Below are 15,157 nucleotides of genomic sequence, written 5' to 3'. Positions count from 1 at the left end.
GAGCCAGCAGAGTATGGACTAAAACCTCCACAAACTGTGAGCTAAATAAACCTTTCTAGTCTTCATTTTGAGTGTTGGGTATTTGTCCCAGCAACAAATAAAAAGTAAGACAGCCTCTGAAGTGAGTCCTCCTCTATTCGGTCATGTAGGTTATCCATCTGTTTCATAGATTCTAGCAAAGGAGAACATCATTATGCTAAGTGAAAGAAACCAGACATAAAAGGCTGTATAGTGTATGAGGGCTTTTAAATGAAATTATGGAAAAGGTAAACAATAGTGTCAGAGAACTGGTCACTTGGTGGACCCTAAGAGCAGATGCAAATATTGTCAGCGAAATATTTACAAAGAACTTCTGGGTGTGTGAAATGGTCTATGCTGTAACTGTGATGGTGATTATTAAATATTTGTCAAATTCATCAATTTGTGATGTCAAAGATGGGTATGAATGGGCCAATTCTTCAAAAGAATCTATCTTGTCTAGAGTGCAGGGGAAATATGTCCATTCCTTCTGTTTCCTAAAAGTAAGAAGATGGTTCTAAGTTTCACATGTATGTCTGAAGTTTCATTTAAATCGATCATTATTCTGTTTGACTCAGAATTCTTTTGACAGTTTTTCTATCTTTGTAAACTAATTCACCTGTCTATTAGGTTCTATATCAATGAATAAGATCTCCTCTAGCTATGGTTTGTGTTTTCCTACTTAATATATTTTGAATATAGATTTCTTTTGTGATTTTATTTGAGTGCTAGATTTTGTAACACAGTTATAGACAATGTCACATTTCATTCTGGTTTGCATTGGTGCTACTCTACTTAGTCTGACTTTCATGAAGTTCCTTAAAACTTCTAGGTGAGGTTTCCAGAAGTTTTCATGCCTGCTAATCTAATTCCACAAGTACAGCAATTCTATCCTGAGGCCCTTATCTTGTGTCCTTTGCTGTAGGAGTCTTTCCATTTTGGATGGAATGAAAATAAATTCTTATCCCCATTTGGCGTCCTGCAGTTCTTCTGTCCTCTGCTTTCTGGGTCTTCCCCCAGCTTTACATGTTCTTTCATGGATGCATATTTGAGCACTTAGCAATACTCAAGTATTTACCTAAGAGTATCTTTATCTTTTTAAAATTAACTTTATTGGTACATTTGTGATATACATAATGATCACACTCATCAGAAGGAATTAGAACCTTGATGCTTTTTGCTCTCATTCCCCTCCCTCTCACCTTTCTTCTCCTCCTTATTTATAAAAGCTTTGTTTCTATTTTTTTTCTCCCCTCTCTTCCTTACCTCACCCCTCTCTTGTTCTCTTCCCATTTGAACATTTTCTTCTACTTCTCAATATCTATCATCCATTTTGGTCCTATTTATATCCTCAATTTCTCACATAAGAGAGACAATGTGGGAGCCGGGGAGATAGCTCAGTAGAATAAGCGCTTGCCTGGCAAGCACATGGGCCTGAGTTCAATCCTTGGTTCTGGAAAAAAAAAAAAAAGAAAAGAAAAGAAAAAAGAAACAATGTGATATTTAAACACTTGTATCCAATTGATGTTATGTAAAAGTATGCTCTCAAGATACATCTGTTTTCCTAAAAATGTCAAAGTTTATGTTACTTTATGACTGAGTAATATTCCATTGTTTAAGAAAAACCACATTTTTCTTATCCATCTGTTAATGAACACTGGAGCTATTCTCAGGATTTAGCTATTATGAATTTGCTGCTATAAAAATGGGTGTACAAATATCTCTGTGGTATCATGATTTGGACTCTTTAGGAGTAATACCAAAAATAATAATAGCTGGGTCAAATGGAACCTCTATTTTTAGTTTTTTGAGGAATCTCTATATTGACGTCTATATTGGTTGTACCAATTTCCATTCTTACCATAGTGAGAAATGTTCTGTTTTCCTCACAGTCTAACCAGCATGTTATTGTTTGATTTCTTGATGATAGCCATTCTTTCTGGAGTGAAATGGAACCTCAGCCATGTTTCATTTGCATGTCTTGAGATATTGAATACTTTTCCTTATGTGTGTGAATATATATATATATATATATATATATATATATATTTGCTGTTTGTATTTCTTCATCTGAGAAATGTCTATTCACTTCAGTATTACTGGGTTGAGAGACCTGATTTTGTGAGTTCTCTATATATTCTGCTCTATTACTCCTTTGTCTGAGGAATAGCTTGTAAAATATATTCCTACACTAGATTTTCTCTTCACCTTGTTGGTGGTCACTCTTTTGCTATGCAAAACCTTTTTAATAAGATGAGATCCTGGTTGCTGGTTCTTTGTAGTACTTTTTCTGTAATTTGAATTTTGTTCATAAAGTCTTTGCTTATGTCCCTTTATCTTCAAAATGTATACCTATTTTATCTTTTAGCAGATTGTTTCTATCTTACTATTTAGATATTTTATCCATTTCCATTTTAATTTAGTGCACATTTATTAATTTCTTACTCTCAATTGAATTAATTTCTGCTCTGGTCTTTATAATTTCTTCCCTCATTTGTACTTCAAGTTTAACCTGTGGTTCTTTTTCAATAAGCTTGAGATTTAACATTGGGTTATTTATTTGAGTTCATTCTGTTTTGGGGGCGTTTTTTGATGTGGGAATTCATTGCCATAAATTTCCCTCATAGGACTGCTTTCATTGTGTTCTAGTAAGTTCCGGTACGTTGTATTGGCATTGTCATTTAATTGTAGAAATTGGGGCTTGAGGGTTAGCTCAGGTGTCTGAAGTGATTTGTTTAAAGTTAGCTCAGTTGTTAAAGACTCTGCTTGGGCAGAGTCAGTCAGGCACAGGGGATCGGATCATGATTTGATCCCCAGCTCCGCAACCTCACCAGACTCACCCTTAAGACAGCCTGAGCTAGCCAAAAAAAAAAAAAAATTCTTCTTCAATTTTGGGGGGCTTCCAGTTAGCTCAGTTGTTTAAGCATCACTTGGGCAAACACAGTCAGGTGCAGGGGAGTGCAGTTCGATCCCTAGCTCCCAAACTAGGAAAAAAATCTTTCTATAATTGTAGAAACTGTCCGATTTCCTCTTTAATTTCATCTGTGACCCCTTAGTTATGCAGCAGGGCATTAATTTCTATATTTATGCAGTTTTTGTGGTTTCTTATGCTATAATTTTCTATTTCATTTTATTATGATCTGATACTTGTGTAAGATAATTTTAGTTCCTTTGCATGTACATAAGCATGGTCTATGAGCTAGTGTGTGGTTTTGAGAGAACAACTTTCGTGCAAGTGAAAAGAATATGTATTCTCTGCAATGAAGTGAAAGAATGTAGACATCTAGTAAGTCCATTTGTTCAAAAATTTGGTTCAGTTTTGACGTTTCTTTGTTGATTATTTTGTCTTGTTGATCTGTCTGTGGCAGTGAGATGTGACGTCCTGATAATGGATGATACATTGTGTCAGCTTGTGAAGTTTAGAAGTTTAACTCAGCAGAAGGCTAGGGCCCTCCTGAGCCCATGCAAGAAGAGGGCATGTGGATGATGCGGTGAACAGCTTGCACACAGTATAAGGGAGGGGGGAAAGAGGCTTGTTCCACCATCCACTTTTGCTCTTGTTGTTCTTGCTGGCTTCTGCTTCCTTGAGCTTCTGCCCCTCTGCCACGCCACCCTGCCTTGGAACCAGCTGATTACAAACAGGTACCTCCACAAGCTATGAACTAAAAATCTTTCCTTCCTTAATTTTGCGTTTTGGGTATTTTGTCTTAGCAATGAAAGAAAAGTAACTGAGACAACACTTGGCTTTTGATGTCCTTTTCCTCAATGCCCACAGATTTGCCTGGGTGTGTTGGAGGTCTAGAGTTGTATCTTGCTTATATGTCTTCTCATTTCTATTTTTTAAAGTTTTCTTTTTGCATGTAAGCATGTGCATTGCTTATAGTAGGTAGCTTTATTAATAGTACCAAGACCTCGTTAGGAAATGATAACTTTTCAGAGATGTCTTTTCAGTGTGGCTGGCTTTTGGTCTGTTCCAAGGTCATGCTTCTTTAATTTATTAGGGATGAGAAGTTGCTGCCTATTTGGCCCAACCAATAAATTGGCCTGGCCAATACCCAGGTCTTTAGTCTTGGACTTTGGTATTGTTTATGACCCACTGGCAATCTCAGTATTGACATATAAGAAAGAACAACTGATCCCAGCAGCTATATCATCTTGGCTAATGTAGTACAAGCAGTAATAATAGCCTCAAATGTAGTCTAGAAAAGTGATGAACTATGGCACCTTTATTTGACACCTTTAACTATAGATATAAGGTCTATAGTTATGTAGTAAAATAAACAAATGAGAAAATTATATATAGTAAATGTCCCCTTATTGGACTGCTTTTCCTCATAGGGAGAAAACTCAAAAAGGATAAGAGGAAAAAATAGAGAAAGAAAAGAAGAGAAAAGGATTGGAAGTAAGGAAGAAGGACAAAGGAAGACTATCCAAACTTTGGGAAATTGATGAAGAAGACAGGAAGGAAACAAAGAAGGAAATAACAAAAACAAGGACTACAAAAATAGAAAAACTAAAAATAATGTCTAAACTAATGAAAAACAAAAATGAACAGTCAAGAAAACAGAATTTTCTCTGAGATTCCGTGCCTGTGGCTATCTTCTCAGATCTACAGTTTGTAGTAGTGTACAAGTTGGAGCAAGTCTGTGCTGTCACTGGTAGACTGCAGCACAGACAGGGTCCAGATCCATGCTTGATGGGCCCAGAAAATCAGCAGCAGGAATGGCTGGGTTGCTATTCTTCATCCACAGAAGCTCCCACTGATCCTGGCTCCTCGCTGTAGAGTTGGGGCCCGAGCTGTTCAGTCTATGGCACTCTGTGTGTCTCTTGCTGGCCCTGGATGTCCCCTACAGTGATGCCTCACCTAATCCCTGGGAGCCCTCAGAAGCAGCTGCTCCACAGCTGCTGTGAGCCCTGGTTCATTTCATGCCTCGCTGATGTAATATGTGACTAAGCACTTCCTCCAGAGAACAGGTGATCTGGAATCACTCTCCAGTGCTTGTAGCTTGTAGCATCCACTGCTCCATTCCACTGGAGTTTCCCCATGGAGACTTCTGGAGTCTCCCACTCTCAGTCTGTCTGCAGATTTGATCCTGCTCTCTCAAATCACAAGCCAGGAGTCAGGGAGAAAGTACAGTTCTTCTGCACTGAGGCTGTCTCTTCATGTTCCTTGTGGGCTGCAATTCTCCCTGCAGAACCTTGCTGGGCCCTGGAGATCTACCTCGCTCCTCCTTTACTTCCCCAAGCTGTTATATTCCACAGTGTGGATTCAAGTCTCAGAGAACCTGATTTGCTGTTGCTTACCACACCACTATGTCCATCTGTCCAGGATCTTTCTTTGGATATCTGGGGTTCTCTTGTAAATATCTGTCTTCTTGTATTCTTCCTGGGAATTCTCACCACCTTGGTCTCCCTAAACCTGCATCTCCATCCTTTCAGCTCAGCAAACCATTGGACTCGGGTTGAACTCTTTTTTCCTAAACAGTGGATTAGACGTTGCTTCCAAGCAGTCATCTTGTGTAATCACAGTGATGACCTTATTTTTTCTGCTTGACATTGTTGTATTTGATGATGCTTAGTCTGGTGGTACCTCTGTTTCAATGAGGGAACATCATTTAAAAATATATTTTACTTGTTTTTCTGGTAGTTTAGGACAGAAGTTTAAGTCTGATTGCATTTTGTCCATCATGAGCAGAAACAAAAGTCCTTGCTAAATAATTTTGGGTAACTTACTTTTTCTGTTAGGTTATAACTGCTTTGATTAGCAGTAAAGTCTACTATCGAGGTAAATGGCAGGAGATGGGTATAAGCCTTAGGGGAATGGATATAAGTAAGGAAAAGACATTTGGCATTTTAATACATGGGGCTCCTGTGTATGCAGAGGCCTTCACCAACTTCGGAAGCACTGAATCTGTGCAGTGTCCTTGGAAAGGGTGAGGTAGCTATGTTTTTGTGGGAGAGCCATCACGGCAGGTGCCATTGTGTGAGTTCTGACACTGTCTCTCTCTCTGTCTGGAAGTCTGAGCACTCCAGCATCTCCATGTTGTAACTCAGTGGTCACAGAGTTCGTGGAATAATGGGATAGCCAACAGGACATGTGAGGAGCCTCTTCACCCGAATTTATACTCATAAAACATGCAGGCACACTTATTCCCAGGAAGGTTGCTGCACAGTTGAATTTGAGCTGCTTCTTTTTTCATTTTAAACTACCTCCATCCATCTTAAGTTGCAGTATTGACTATCAGTGGAGGAATAGATTAATATATGAGGTTCAGGCCTAAAGTGATATTTTCCTCTTTTAGCAGTAAGCAAAAGACAGACTAAGAGGTTCATTATTCCTACTGAAAAGTTCATCAGTTCTATTTGAAGAAGGTAAACATCATTTTCAGGCTTGAGTTTTTCAATTTTACTTGTAGCCCTAATTATTTTATCAAAATATTATCAATATCAAAAATATTTGATCCTCCTTATCGATGAATATATTCCTGATCTAATCAGTTAGTGAATGCCTTTATGTCTAAGTCTTATAGAGGCAGCACAGGTAGTTTTTTCCTATATTGTAGATTGTGCTATTTGGGTTACAAGAAAAACAAGTCTTTGTCACCCGTCATGATAATTCACAGGATTTTTAGTCTTAATACTACAAAAGCTAGGACTACAGGAAACTTCGTTAAAAGCCCCTTAGCCAGACTGCAAGGAGAATAAGAACATACTTCAAGGTAACTACAGTTATGATGAGCGAGTGTTACGCCCTCGGTCGCCCCACAGTTGTCTGCTGCTCCCCACTCATCTCTGTTGTTAAGATTGTGACTTGGCCCAACCAATCTCTGTCTTTCATTCTTTCTCTAGATTGACTCACTCCTTTTTTCTTGCTCCTGGCCTTGGCTTGTTTATAGGTTTATTGCACCGTAGATTCTGTTCCCCGCTTTTCTTTCTGCACTCTGTGTCTTCTTCTCTGTCCTTTTATCTGTTTATCATTTCTGTATTGCGATTTGGTTGAATTCTCATTCTGAACTGCAGCCTATGCTGTTGGTCAGATAGACATTTGGAATAAGCATCCATTCTCGGTCTTATCACTTGTAATCGTGTGGCAAGTGTATATAGTACTGCGCCGGTGGCCCATCCATCAGGAAGGACCTGGAAGGGCTCTGAGGTATTTTCAGCTACCATGACAAGCTCTGGAAGGGACAAACATACATGTCAGACATCTTGTTTTGTCTATGCAATATGTTATCTAAATTATTATTCAGTGAGTGGATTGATTAAATAAAGAGTTTACTCTATTTTGAGTGGATGAACACTTGGCTAAACTCTCTATGCTTCTACCCGATGTCTTCTTTGTCTCTTTTATTTCCTCTTCTCCTTTACCTTTTGTAATTCAATCTGAAATTGAACAATGCCAGGCAGAGCTGATCCTTTATTGTTGAAGGGAGTGAGGTGTTTCATTTTCTGCAGCATCTTATCTCCCGGCAGCTAAGTGCCTCATCCTTCACTGGCTTCATAGAGCAGCTTGGAGAATGAAGCAGACCCCTTTATCTAGGTTTCCCAAACCGAGAGTCCATGCATAGGAAGTGCTTCAGGGCCAACACCTCTCATTTTTCTATTCTTCTGATGGCTGCTTTCTTATTTAGTTGCACCCCAAACTCCAAAATTATGTTATCGAGATTTTTCTCTGTTCATTTCCAGAGGTCCTCTTTGTCTTTAGGCCATTAATAGGTTTTGGGGGGTGGATTGGATAAGACATGAATGACATGAGCTCAGTAATATATGCCCCTTCTACAGAAGATTTTTGGTTTCAGAAGATGTGTTAGCTAACCCCATGAAATTAAACTGAAATATACATCACATGCCTGTGATGAGTATGGCTGAGGCAGCAGTATGTCTTTTTGGACTGTTCAGAGTCAGGGAAGTGAAGTGGGAAATATTATTCTGGCTTACTTGGCTTTCTTAATTTAAGCATTGGATAAATCTGACAAAGAAGAATAAGATCAAGTTTAATTTCTCCAACTCTGCACATTATTTCTGTTGCTAATGATCACAACAAGATACTTAAAAACATGGCAACTAAATGGAAAACTTTGAAATAAGAAATAGTTTACTACTGTGGTTGTTATTTGCACATTGCTGTCCTCAATATAGTTGTTGAGATTACGGATGTTAGCATATAGTTAGTCACAGTAAAAATGTTAAACATTAACTGCTTTCAAAAAACTGATAAAACTTAGTAGTACAGTCATCTCAGTTCTCATGTATATATACTTGCATGACTTTTCCCCCTTCCTTTTTTTCATATCTTTTCTCCTTTCCCTCATCTCCATTGTTTACTCCTCATGTTCAGTTTCTTTCCATTTTACTGTGTCTATTGTACCTTTCAGATTTTATTTATTCTTTCAGTTTCTTACACTAGAGAGACAATCCAATGTCTGCAGATGTGGGTCTGGTTTATTTCACTTATGAATATGCCTCTGGTTGCATCCATTTAACTATAAAAGCCTCCAGTTTGTCTGTCTTTACCTTTTGCTTTGTTCTTTTATATGTGTACCATCTCTAATGTCTTATCTACTATTATTATACCCTCTTTATAATAAATTTAAAAATAAAAGGTAGAAAGGATAAGGAAAAAATAAGACTCATTGAAAGGAAGAGTTAATGTTCCATCTGGCATGACTATATCTGGTAATCTGAGCAACAAATGTGATGGTGGCAATATGCAATATAGCAATCACTGTTAATATTCTATTCTTGGGGCCGGGGAGATGGCTCAGTGAAGTAAGCACTTCCCTGGCAGGCGCAAGGACCTGAGTTCAATCCCCAGTTCCACAAAAAAAAAAAAAAAAATTCTATTCTTGTTTTGAAGTTCTATACCATTTGTATTGTTCTACATTGCTTTGTTTCTGTCTTTGTTCTTGTCATTTGTGTTTGTTTTTGTTTTTCCACTTTAAAATTAAAAAAAATAAAATAAAACCAGGAATATTTAAAAAGGAAAAGAAACATGTTTTTTTTATTTCAGGAAAAGATTGGCCTGGAACGTCTTGCCAGGCTACATGAGGAGAAGGAGTGACAGCCGGGGCCCTTTCTGCAGATAGCCGAGGCTGCAGAGCCCTCCTGGCTGCTGTTATTCCTGAGCAATGAGCACTCACTCCTGGCTGGAGCACGGAGGAGCAAGGCTGGGCATTGTAGGAGTGGATTGCTGGCTGCATCCAGGCCTGGTGCATTCACCACTTCTCCTGCACTTGCCTTCTTGCCTTCCTTGTTTCCGATGAACACACCGTAGGCAGCTCCGGCCGGCTTTCCACGCAGTTGCTCGCTCCGAGGACATCTTGCTCACTCCTTATTTTAGTGGAATTCAGCAGGCTGTTCAGCCAAGCAGAAATACCACACTCTTTGCAAAAACCCAAGGTCAGCACAATTTCTTCCCAGGGAAATTATAACCTTTTGAGCAGAGATTGAGATGTCTAGGTTAGAGAAGGAGTAAGGAAAAACAGTTCCTGTGGTCCCCGAAGCCCTCATCTTTTTCTCAAGCTCCAGAGCCAAGATCAAATATTCGTTTTTGGCAGAAGGACAGCCTCCCATTTCTCAGGGCCCTGGAGAGAATGCAGGGCTTTTCACAAGTCACACTGTCAGAAACATTTTTGTCTTACTGACAGATGATTTTGGGTTTCCTGAAGTCTTGCTCGGTCTCTTTGCCTTTTTATTTGCTTATTCTTTTGCATGGAGTGGCCTGTCTCCTCTAGACTGATTCCTTTTCATTCTCAAAGGAGGCTTGCTTAACTTTACACTTTCCATACACCCCTCCTCCACCCATCAAATGGAGGTAGCTGGCTTCTTCCAAAGCCTTTGGTCTTTGCCTCCCACATGAAAAGCACATTCAGCTGGTGTCTTGAGTTTTTCCTCCCATGTCTGTGTCCCCCATAGGTTCCAGAGATCAAGGGCCACATTTTATTCATCATCATGTCTTGAAGACACTGCATTTAGTTTAAAAGTTTATGAGACAAGGATCCCCAGTTTCAAATCCATTTGGATTCTTACTGTCCTAGTAAACTTCATTCCTCACCTACAATGTGGCTAGTACGGATCTATCTATCTATCTATCTATCTATCTATCTATCTATCTATCTATCTATCTATCATCTCTATATTGCCCTTAGTTTCCTGTAGGGGTTTATTTTTTATTGAATGAATATTTTAGGGGAGGTTTTTTTGTTTATTTATTTATTTTTTCTTTGGTGCCAAGGACTGAACCCAGGGTTTCCAGCTTGCTAGGTAAGCATTCTACCGCTGAGCCAAATCCCCAGCCACTTATTGAATGAATTGACTGATTTTCTAGACCCTCTTGAAGAAGAAAAGATATCACAATGGAGCAATATACAGATTGAAAGGGATGTAAGAACTGGAGGAGGGTGTGGCTATAAAGGAGGCAGCACTTTTGGTGACATAGGTGAAATAGGGATTGCAGGAGATGGTGGCCCGATTCTAAGTGCTGGGTGCCAGATCATGGTGCAAGCCAGCTGCATAAGCCCCTTCTTATCAGTCCCAGGCTTCTCCTCCTCCCCTGGAGCCCCCCTCGATGCACTTGCATCATTGCCAGGGATAACCAGATCATGTGACAGCAGGATGAAGTTTTAGGAGAAATTATGTGTTAATTTTTGTGTAGGACAAAGCTTAGGACTCCTTAGCTGGACCAGGCCCCTTTCTTCTGAGCCTCGGAATGTATCTCTTCTTTCAACATGGATTTCTTTTTGTGCCAAAGCACACTGAACATATAGGTCTGTCGAGGACAGTGTCCAGTGAGCGCCCCAAAGCAGAGATGGAGGACCTCAATTCAAAGCCTCATGGAGCATGTTTTGGCTTGCTGACTTCCATCTCAGAAAAAGAATTTTCAGGATGCATCAGTAAGAGACATAAAGAAATTTGTTGGGAGGAATTTTTAAAGTATACATTCAAAGCAACACACTGTGGGCCCTGACAAGGGACAAAGATGCCTTGGAGTTTTAAGCTGGGTGTATTTATTGGTGTGTGTGTGGAAATTTGTGGAATGGGTGCATCTTTGGAAGAGGACATTTGGTTTCTAGGGGCTAGGGTGTCTGTGTATTCAGAGGGTGATAGATGGCCTGTTCAAAGGTAAGTAACAGCTGCTACAAGTAAAGGAGCAGTCGGTGGCACCCTTAAGAGGAAAGGTCTAGTCTATAGGCATCAATCCCCACTAAAAATAAAAACAGACTAAACAAATAAACAAAAGCAAGCAAAAAAACAGAAGACTCCAAGGATTCTCTGTTCATTAATGGATAATGTCCATTTATAGGTAAAAGCAAATGGATAAAACTCATTTACAGGTCCAGTAAAAAGAAACAGCCCAGGCTTAGTGTGTCTTTAAAGTTCTTAACACAATTTTAAAACTAGGTTTGTGTCTTGAAGCTGCAGTTTTTATTAAAAGTGAAATTTTAGAATTGTGATTTTTTTTCTTGTCCTTCACCTACCTTTATTTCTTCTTTCCTACCTTGGGTCTATTCCATGTCTCACTTTCCTAAAAAGAAATACCTCTGAGACTTTGTCAGTCCCTGAGTGCACTAGGGAAGGTATTAATTTAGATGTCCAGAATTCTAGCAGTAGACTTGAGGTGGCGGCTCGCAGTGCTGTGCCTCCAGGGACGTGCTGGTGACATGAGCTGAGCGCCTCTGACATGCTTGCTGCACCTTACTAACATGCACTTTTTTTCAGGTTCTTCTCAACATGCACAGTAGGTATTACGTGGAATCGCAGAAGCAGTGACTCATTCGGGGTAAACAGAGCAGGTGAAAGAGCCAGGGTTTGAGCCCAAGACCATCTCAATGTCAAGTCAGTCTTCCCCCAGCCTTGGCCATCTCCCCAGTGCTGAGGTAGGCTTTACCCTTAAGAAATATAAACACTCAGATGTTGTGAAATCTTGTTTTGTAACTCGAGGATTTCTGAACTCACTTGTGAATCTGGCAAAAGCTATAGTTCTTTGTGGCAGGAAAAAAATGAATGTATATATCAAATTAGGTATCACTTTTATTTTTTATTATTTTATTTATTTATTCTTTTATAGTTTTAGGGAAGGGTCTACAGTGTGTTCAAGGTCTCACTACTGGTCTGGACCCATAGTGATCTGCCTGTTTACAGTTTCCTAAGAGCTGGGATTATAGGCACGCTACCACACCCAGTCTCAATTGCTGTCTCAGCACACCCTGGGGGTGGGGCCAGCGCTGCAGGCCCAGGGGATCAAACCCTGGCCCCTGTACCTGCTTGCAGGCTCTTTAACCCATTCAGCTATTTGGCTGCCCAAGCATCATTTGTAGAACTCCCCAGAGTCCCAAATCCTATCCATGGGCCAAAGATTCCTGATCTAGTCCCCCCGTAGATGTGCACAAATATCATATGCCTATAGGGTATAACATTAACTCATAATTCATTTGTACAACTAAAGCACTTATACATGTAAGATCTATGATTATTATACAGTTGTATAACACAGAATGTCTGATTATTATATGCCAACTAAAAATGAAAAGTATCTAAAGCACTTTTTCAAAAAAATAAAACAAGAGTTAATTGATTTTGTGCAGATTGTTGGTTTGCTTACAGATAAGCCAGCACCATGAGACAGGGAATGGAACCATTTAGTCTATCTCCTTAGTCTGCTGCCTGATCTTCTCTGATTTTGGAAGCTAAGCAGGGTAGGCCTGGTTAATACTTGGATGGGACACCATAGTCCAGGTGAATTTTCCTAGGTAATGGGGCCTCTCACACTGTGTACCAAGAGAAAAAAAGAAAAGAAAGTGAAAACCCTCCAGACACGAATGAAAGGCAATGGAGAGAAAGCTTTAATTGTGTAGATGCTGCTTTCTAGGCTGGGCTCCCACTGGTGGCCTACAAGCCATGCTGCAGAGCAGAAGCAGAGCTCGTGGTGACTGCTTTGTTCCTCCAGGTGTTTACCAGCCCAAGGAGTCAGAATTCCCAAAGCACCTCATTTGCCAAGGAACAGTTTATACATAGAAATAACCTGAGACATCAATATTCTAGCCTTCCCTCATGCCCTATAGATCATTGGCTTTTCTTGCCTGATGGCATCTGCTGACATATTTCCTGGGGATCGAAGAAAGGAGGGAAGAAATTGCAGGTAGGATTTGCAGCTGGCTGGCGTATCATGTTTTTATCGGAAGGCTTTAGTGTCCCACATTGCCTGCATCCCCAAATCCATATTGTTCACAGGCTCAGTGCACATGGAAATGTAACAGGAGGGGCCTGTCAGTAAGCATCTGCCACTCTACAGGAGTTGGGGCCTGACTCACTGGAGAGTCATCTTCAAGGGCTTCGGCTCTCACCCTGGCAATTCAGCATTGTTATTAGAGGACAGGCAGAGGGAAGCCCTGTCCTGTGTAAGTGTAGCTCCATCCCAACCCTCTCTAGAATAGCCTTAGATGGACTGTGTACACTTTGGGATTCAGGACTGATAGAGGGAAATAGATAAAGTTGCACTATAGTTTTGATTATTTGCACAAAAGCATCTCTCAGATAAAATTAGTTTACAAACTTTAACGGAGCCAGGGACTACATAAGGTGATGAGGATGTGAGAAGAATAAAATTTAAGGCATTCATTCATTCATTTATAACATAGCCAGAGACCATCATAAGTAAGGGGAATGGGCAGAGTCCTGGGTCTTTATCTGTTACTTATTAAAAGCATGATTTTTAATCATGTACTAATAAAAAAACACAAAGAAATAAAAGCACTATTTGTGTTTCTTCTGGGATAGTAGAGGGATGAAAAGTCACCTTTGCTATGAGCCAGGACTTTTCATTTGTATCCGCAGATGCTCAGTGGGTAATTAACAGGAGAGCAAACTTGACCTTTATTTTGTATCTTTTGTTACACAAATCTTGGGCCCAATGGTATGTTGGTCACTTAGCTGGGCACTGGCAGACAGGGCTGACAGCCCTGAATTGACATGACTTCATTCCCCTTTAAGACCAAGGGCATCAAGATAAGATGTTTACAGGCACATTGAGCTACGCTGGAGGTCTCTAGCCATTGTCTTAACCCTGTGATCATGTGTAGTCCAGGACAGATGGGGCACACATGACTGAGCCCATCACAGACAGAATCCTTTCCTGGGAACACAGTCATGCCTGAGCTATAGATTCCAGAGCTATGATTCCACTCCCAAGACAATGCTCAGTCAGATCCCAGCCCATTTGCTAAGCCTTAAAGGTTGGCCTCCTGCCTTCGCAGGTGGGTCATCTGAACTCCTGAATCAGAGTGTCCCCCCTTCATCTACTGAATCTGGAGCCCTTTTCTATCTTTCTCTAGCTTTTCAATTCATGCTTTTCCCCGATAATTTAATACTTTAATTTTAATTTCTACTATTGTTAAAAGTAAGGACTCAAACTAGCTAGTGATACTTTTTTAAAATTGTTTTTTATTTTTTAGTGATACTTTTAGGGAAAAAAGTTCTAGAGGTTCTATGGGAGGAAATAAGTAAATGTAAAGAACAATCTAGAAGAAGCAGCTGCTTAGCTGACTTGTAAAATTTAGTGGAGGAGCCCTGAGTAAATGGGAGCCTGGGATACATGGAGAAGGACATTCATCCCATGCAGTGGAGATAGAGGCCCTCTGGTACAGAAGCCTTAAGTAGCAGGAAGAACACTACAGATAGAATTCATTGCTTGACAATAAGGTCTTGAATCCTGATGGCCAGTATGATAGTACAAGGAGCTGAGGCCATTCAGAGGTAATTAGGCCATAAAGGCTTCTCTCTCATGGAATGAATTAGAGCCCTTATGATAACAGTGTGCTAGTTCATCATAATTATCAACTTGACCAGACTTAGAGATGCCCAGAGAGGGGATTGGATCAGGAAGGCCCTACATTCATCAGCAGGTTCACCTTGCGTGTTCCTAGCTGGGTGTGCTGTAAGAAGTCAGGGTTTAGGTAGAGGCAGGTCCCTGGAGGTGTGCCTTCAGGGCATCTCTTGCTGGTGCTCTTCTTTTTTTCTGCTTTCTGGTCTCCATGAGGTGAACAGCATTGCCCTACCATGTCTTTCCATCACAACATTTCTTTCTTTCTTTCTTTCTTTCTTTCTTTCTTTCTTTCTTTCTTTCTTTCTTTCTTTCTTTCTT

The 15,157-nt window shown here is 40.1% G+C and overlaps 1 pseudogene; it reads right to left on the bottom strand.

Moving 5' to 3' along the window:
• Positions 1 to 370: 370 nt before the first annotated feature.
• The window catches only part of LOC101591839, a 74,718-nt pseudogene continuing 59,931 nt past the window's right edge, over positions 371 to 15,157 (bottom strand).

This window comes from Octodon degus, unplaced genomic scaffold (assembly GCF_000260255.1).
Source record: "Octodon degus isolate 3935 unplaced genomic scaffold, OctDeg1.0 scaffold00131, whole genome shotgun sequence".
Classification (NCBI taxonomy): domain Eukaryota; kingdom Metazoa; phylum Chordata; class Mammalia; order Rodentia; family Octodontidae; genus Octodon; species Octodon degus.
This window is presented reverse-complemented; position numbering and strand designations above follow the sequence as displayed.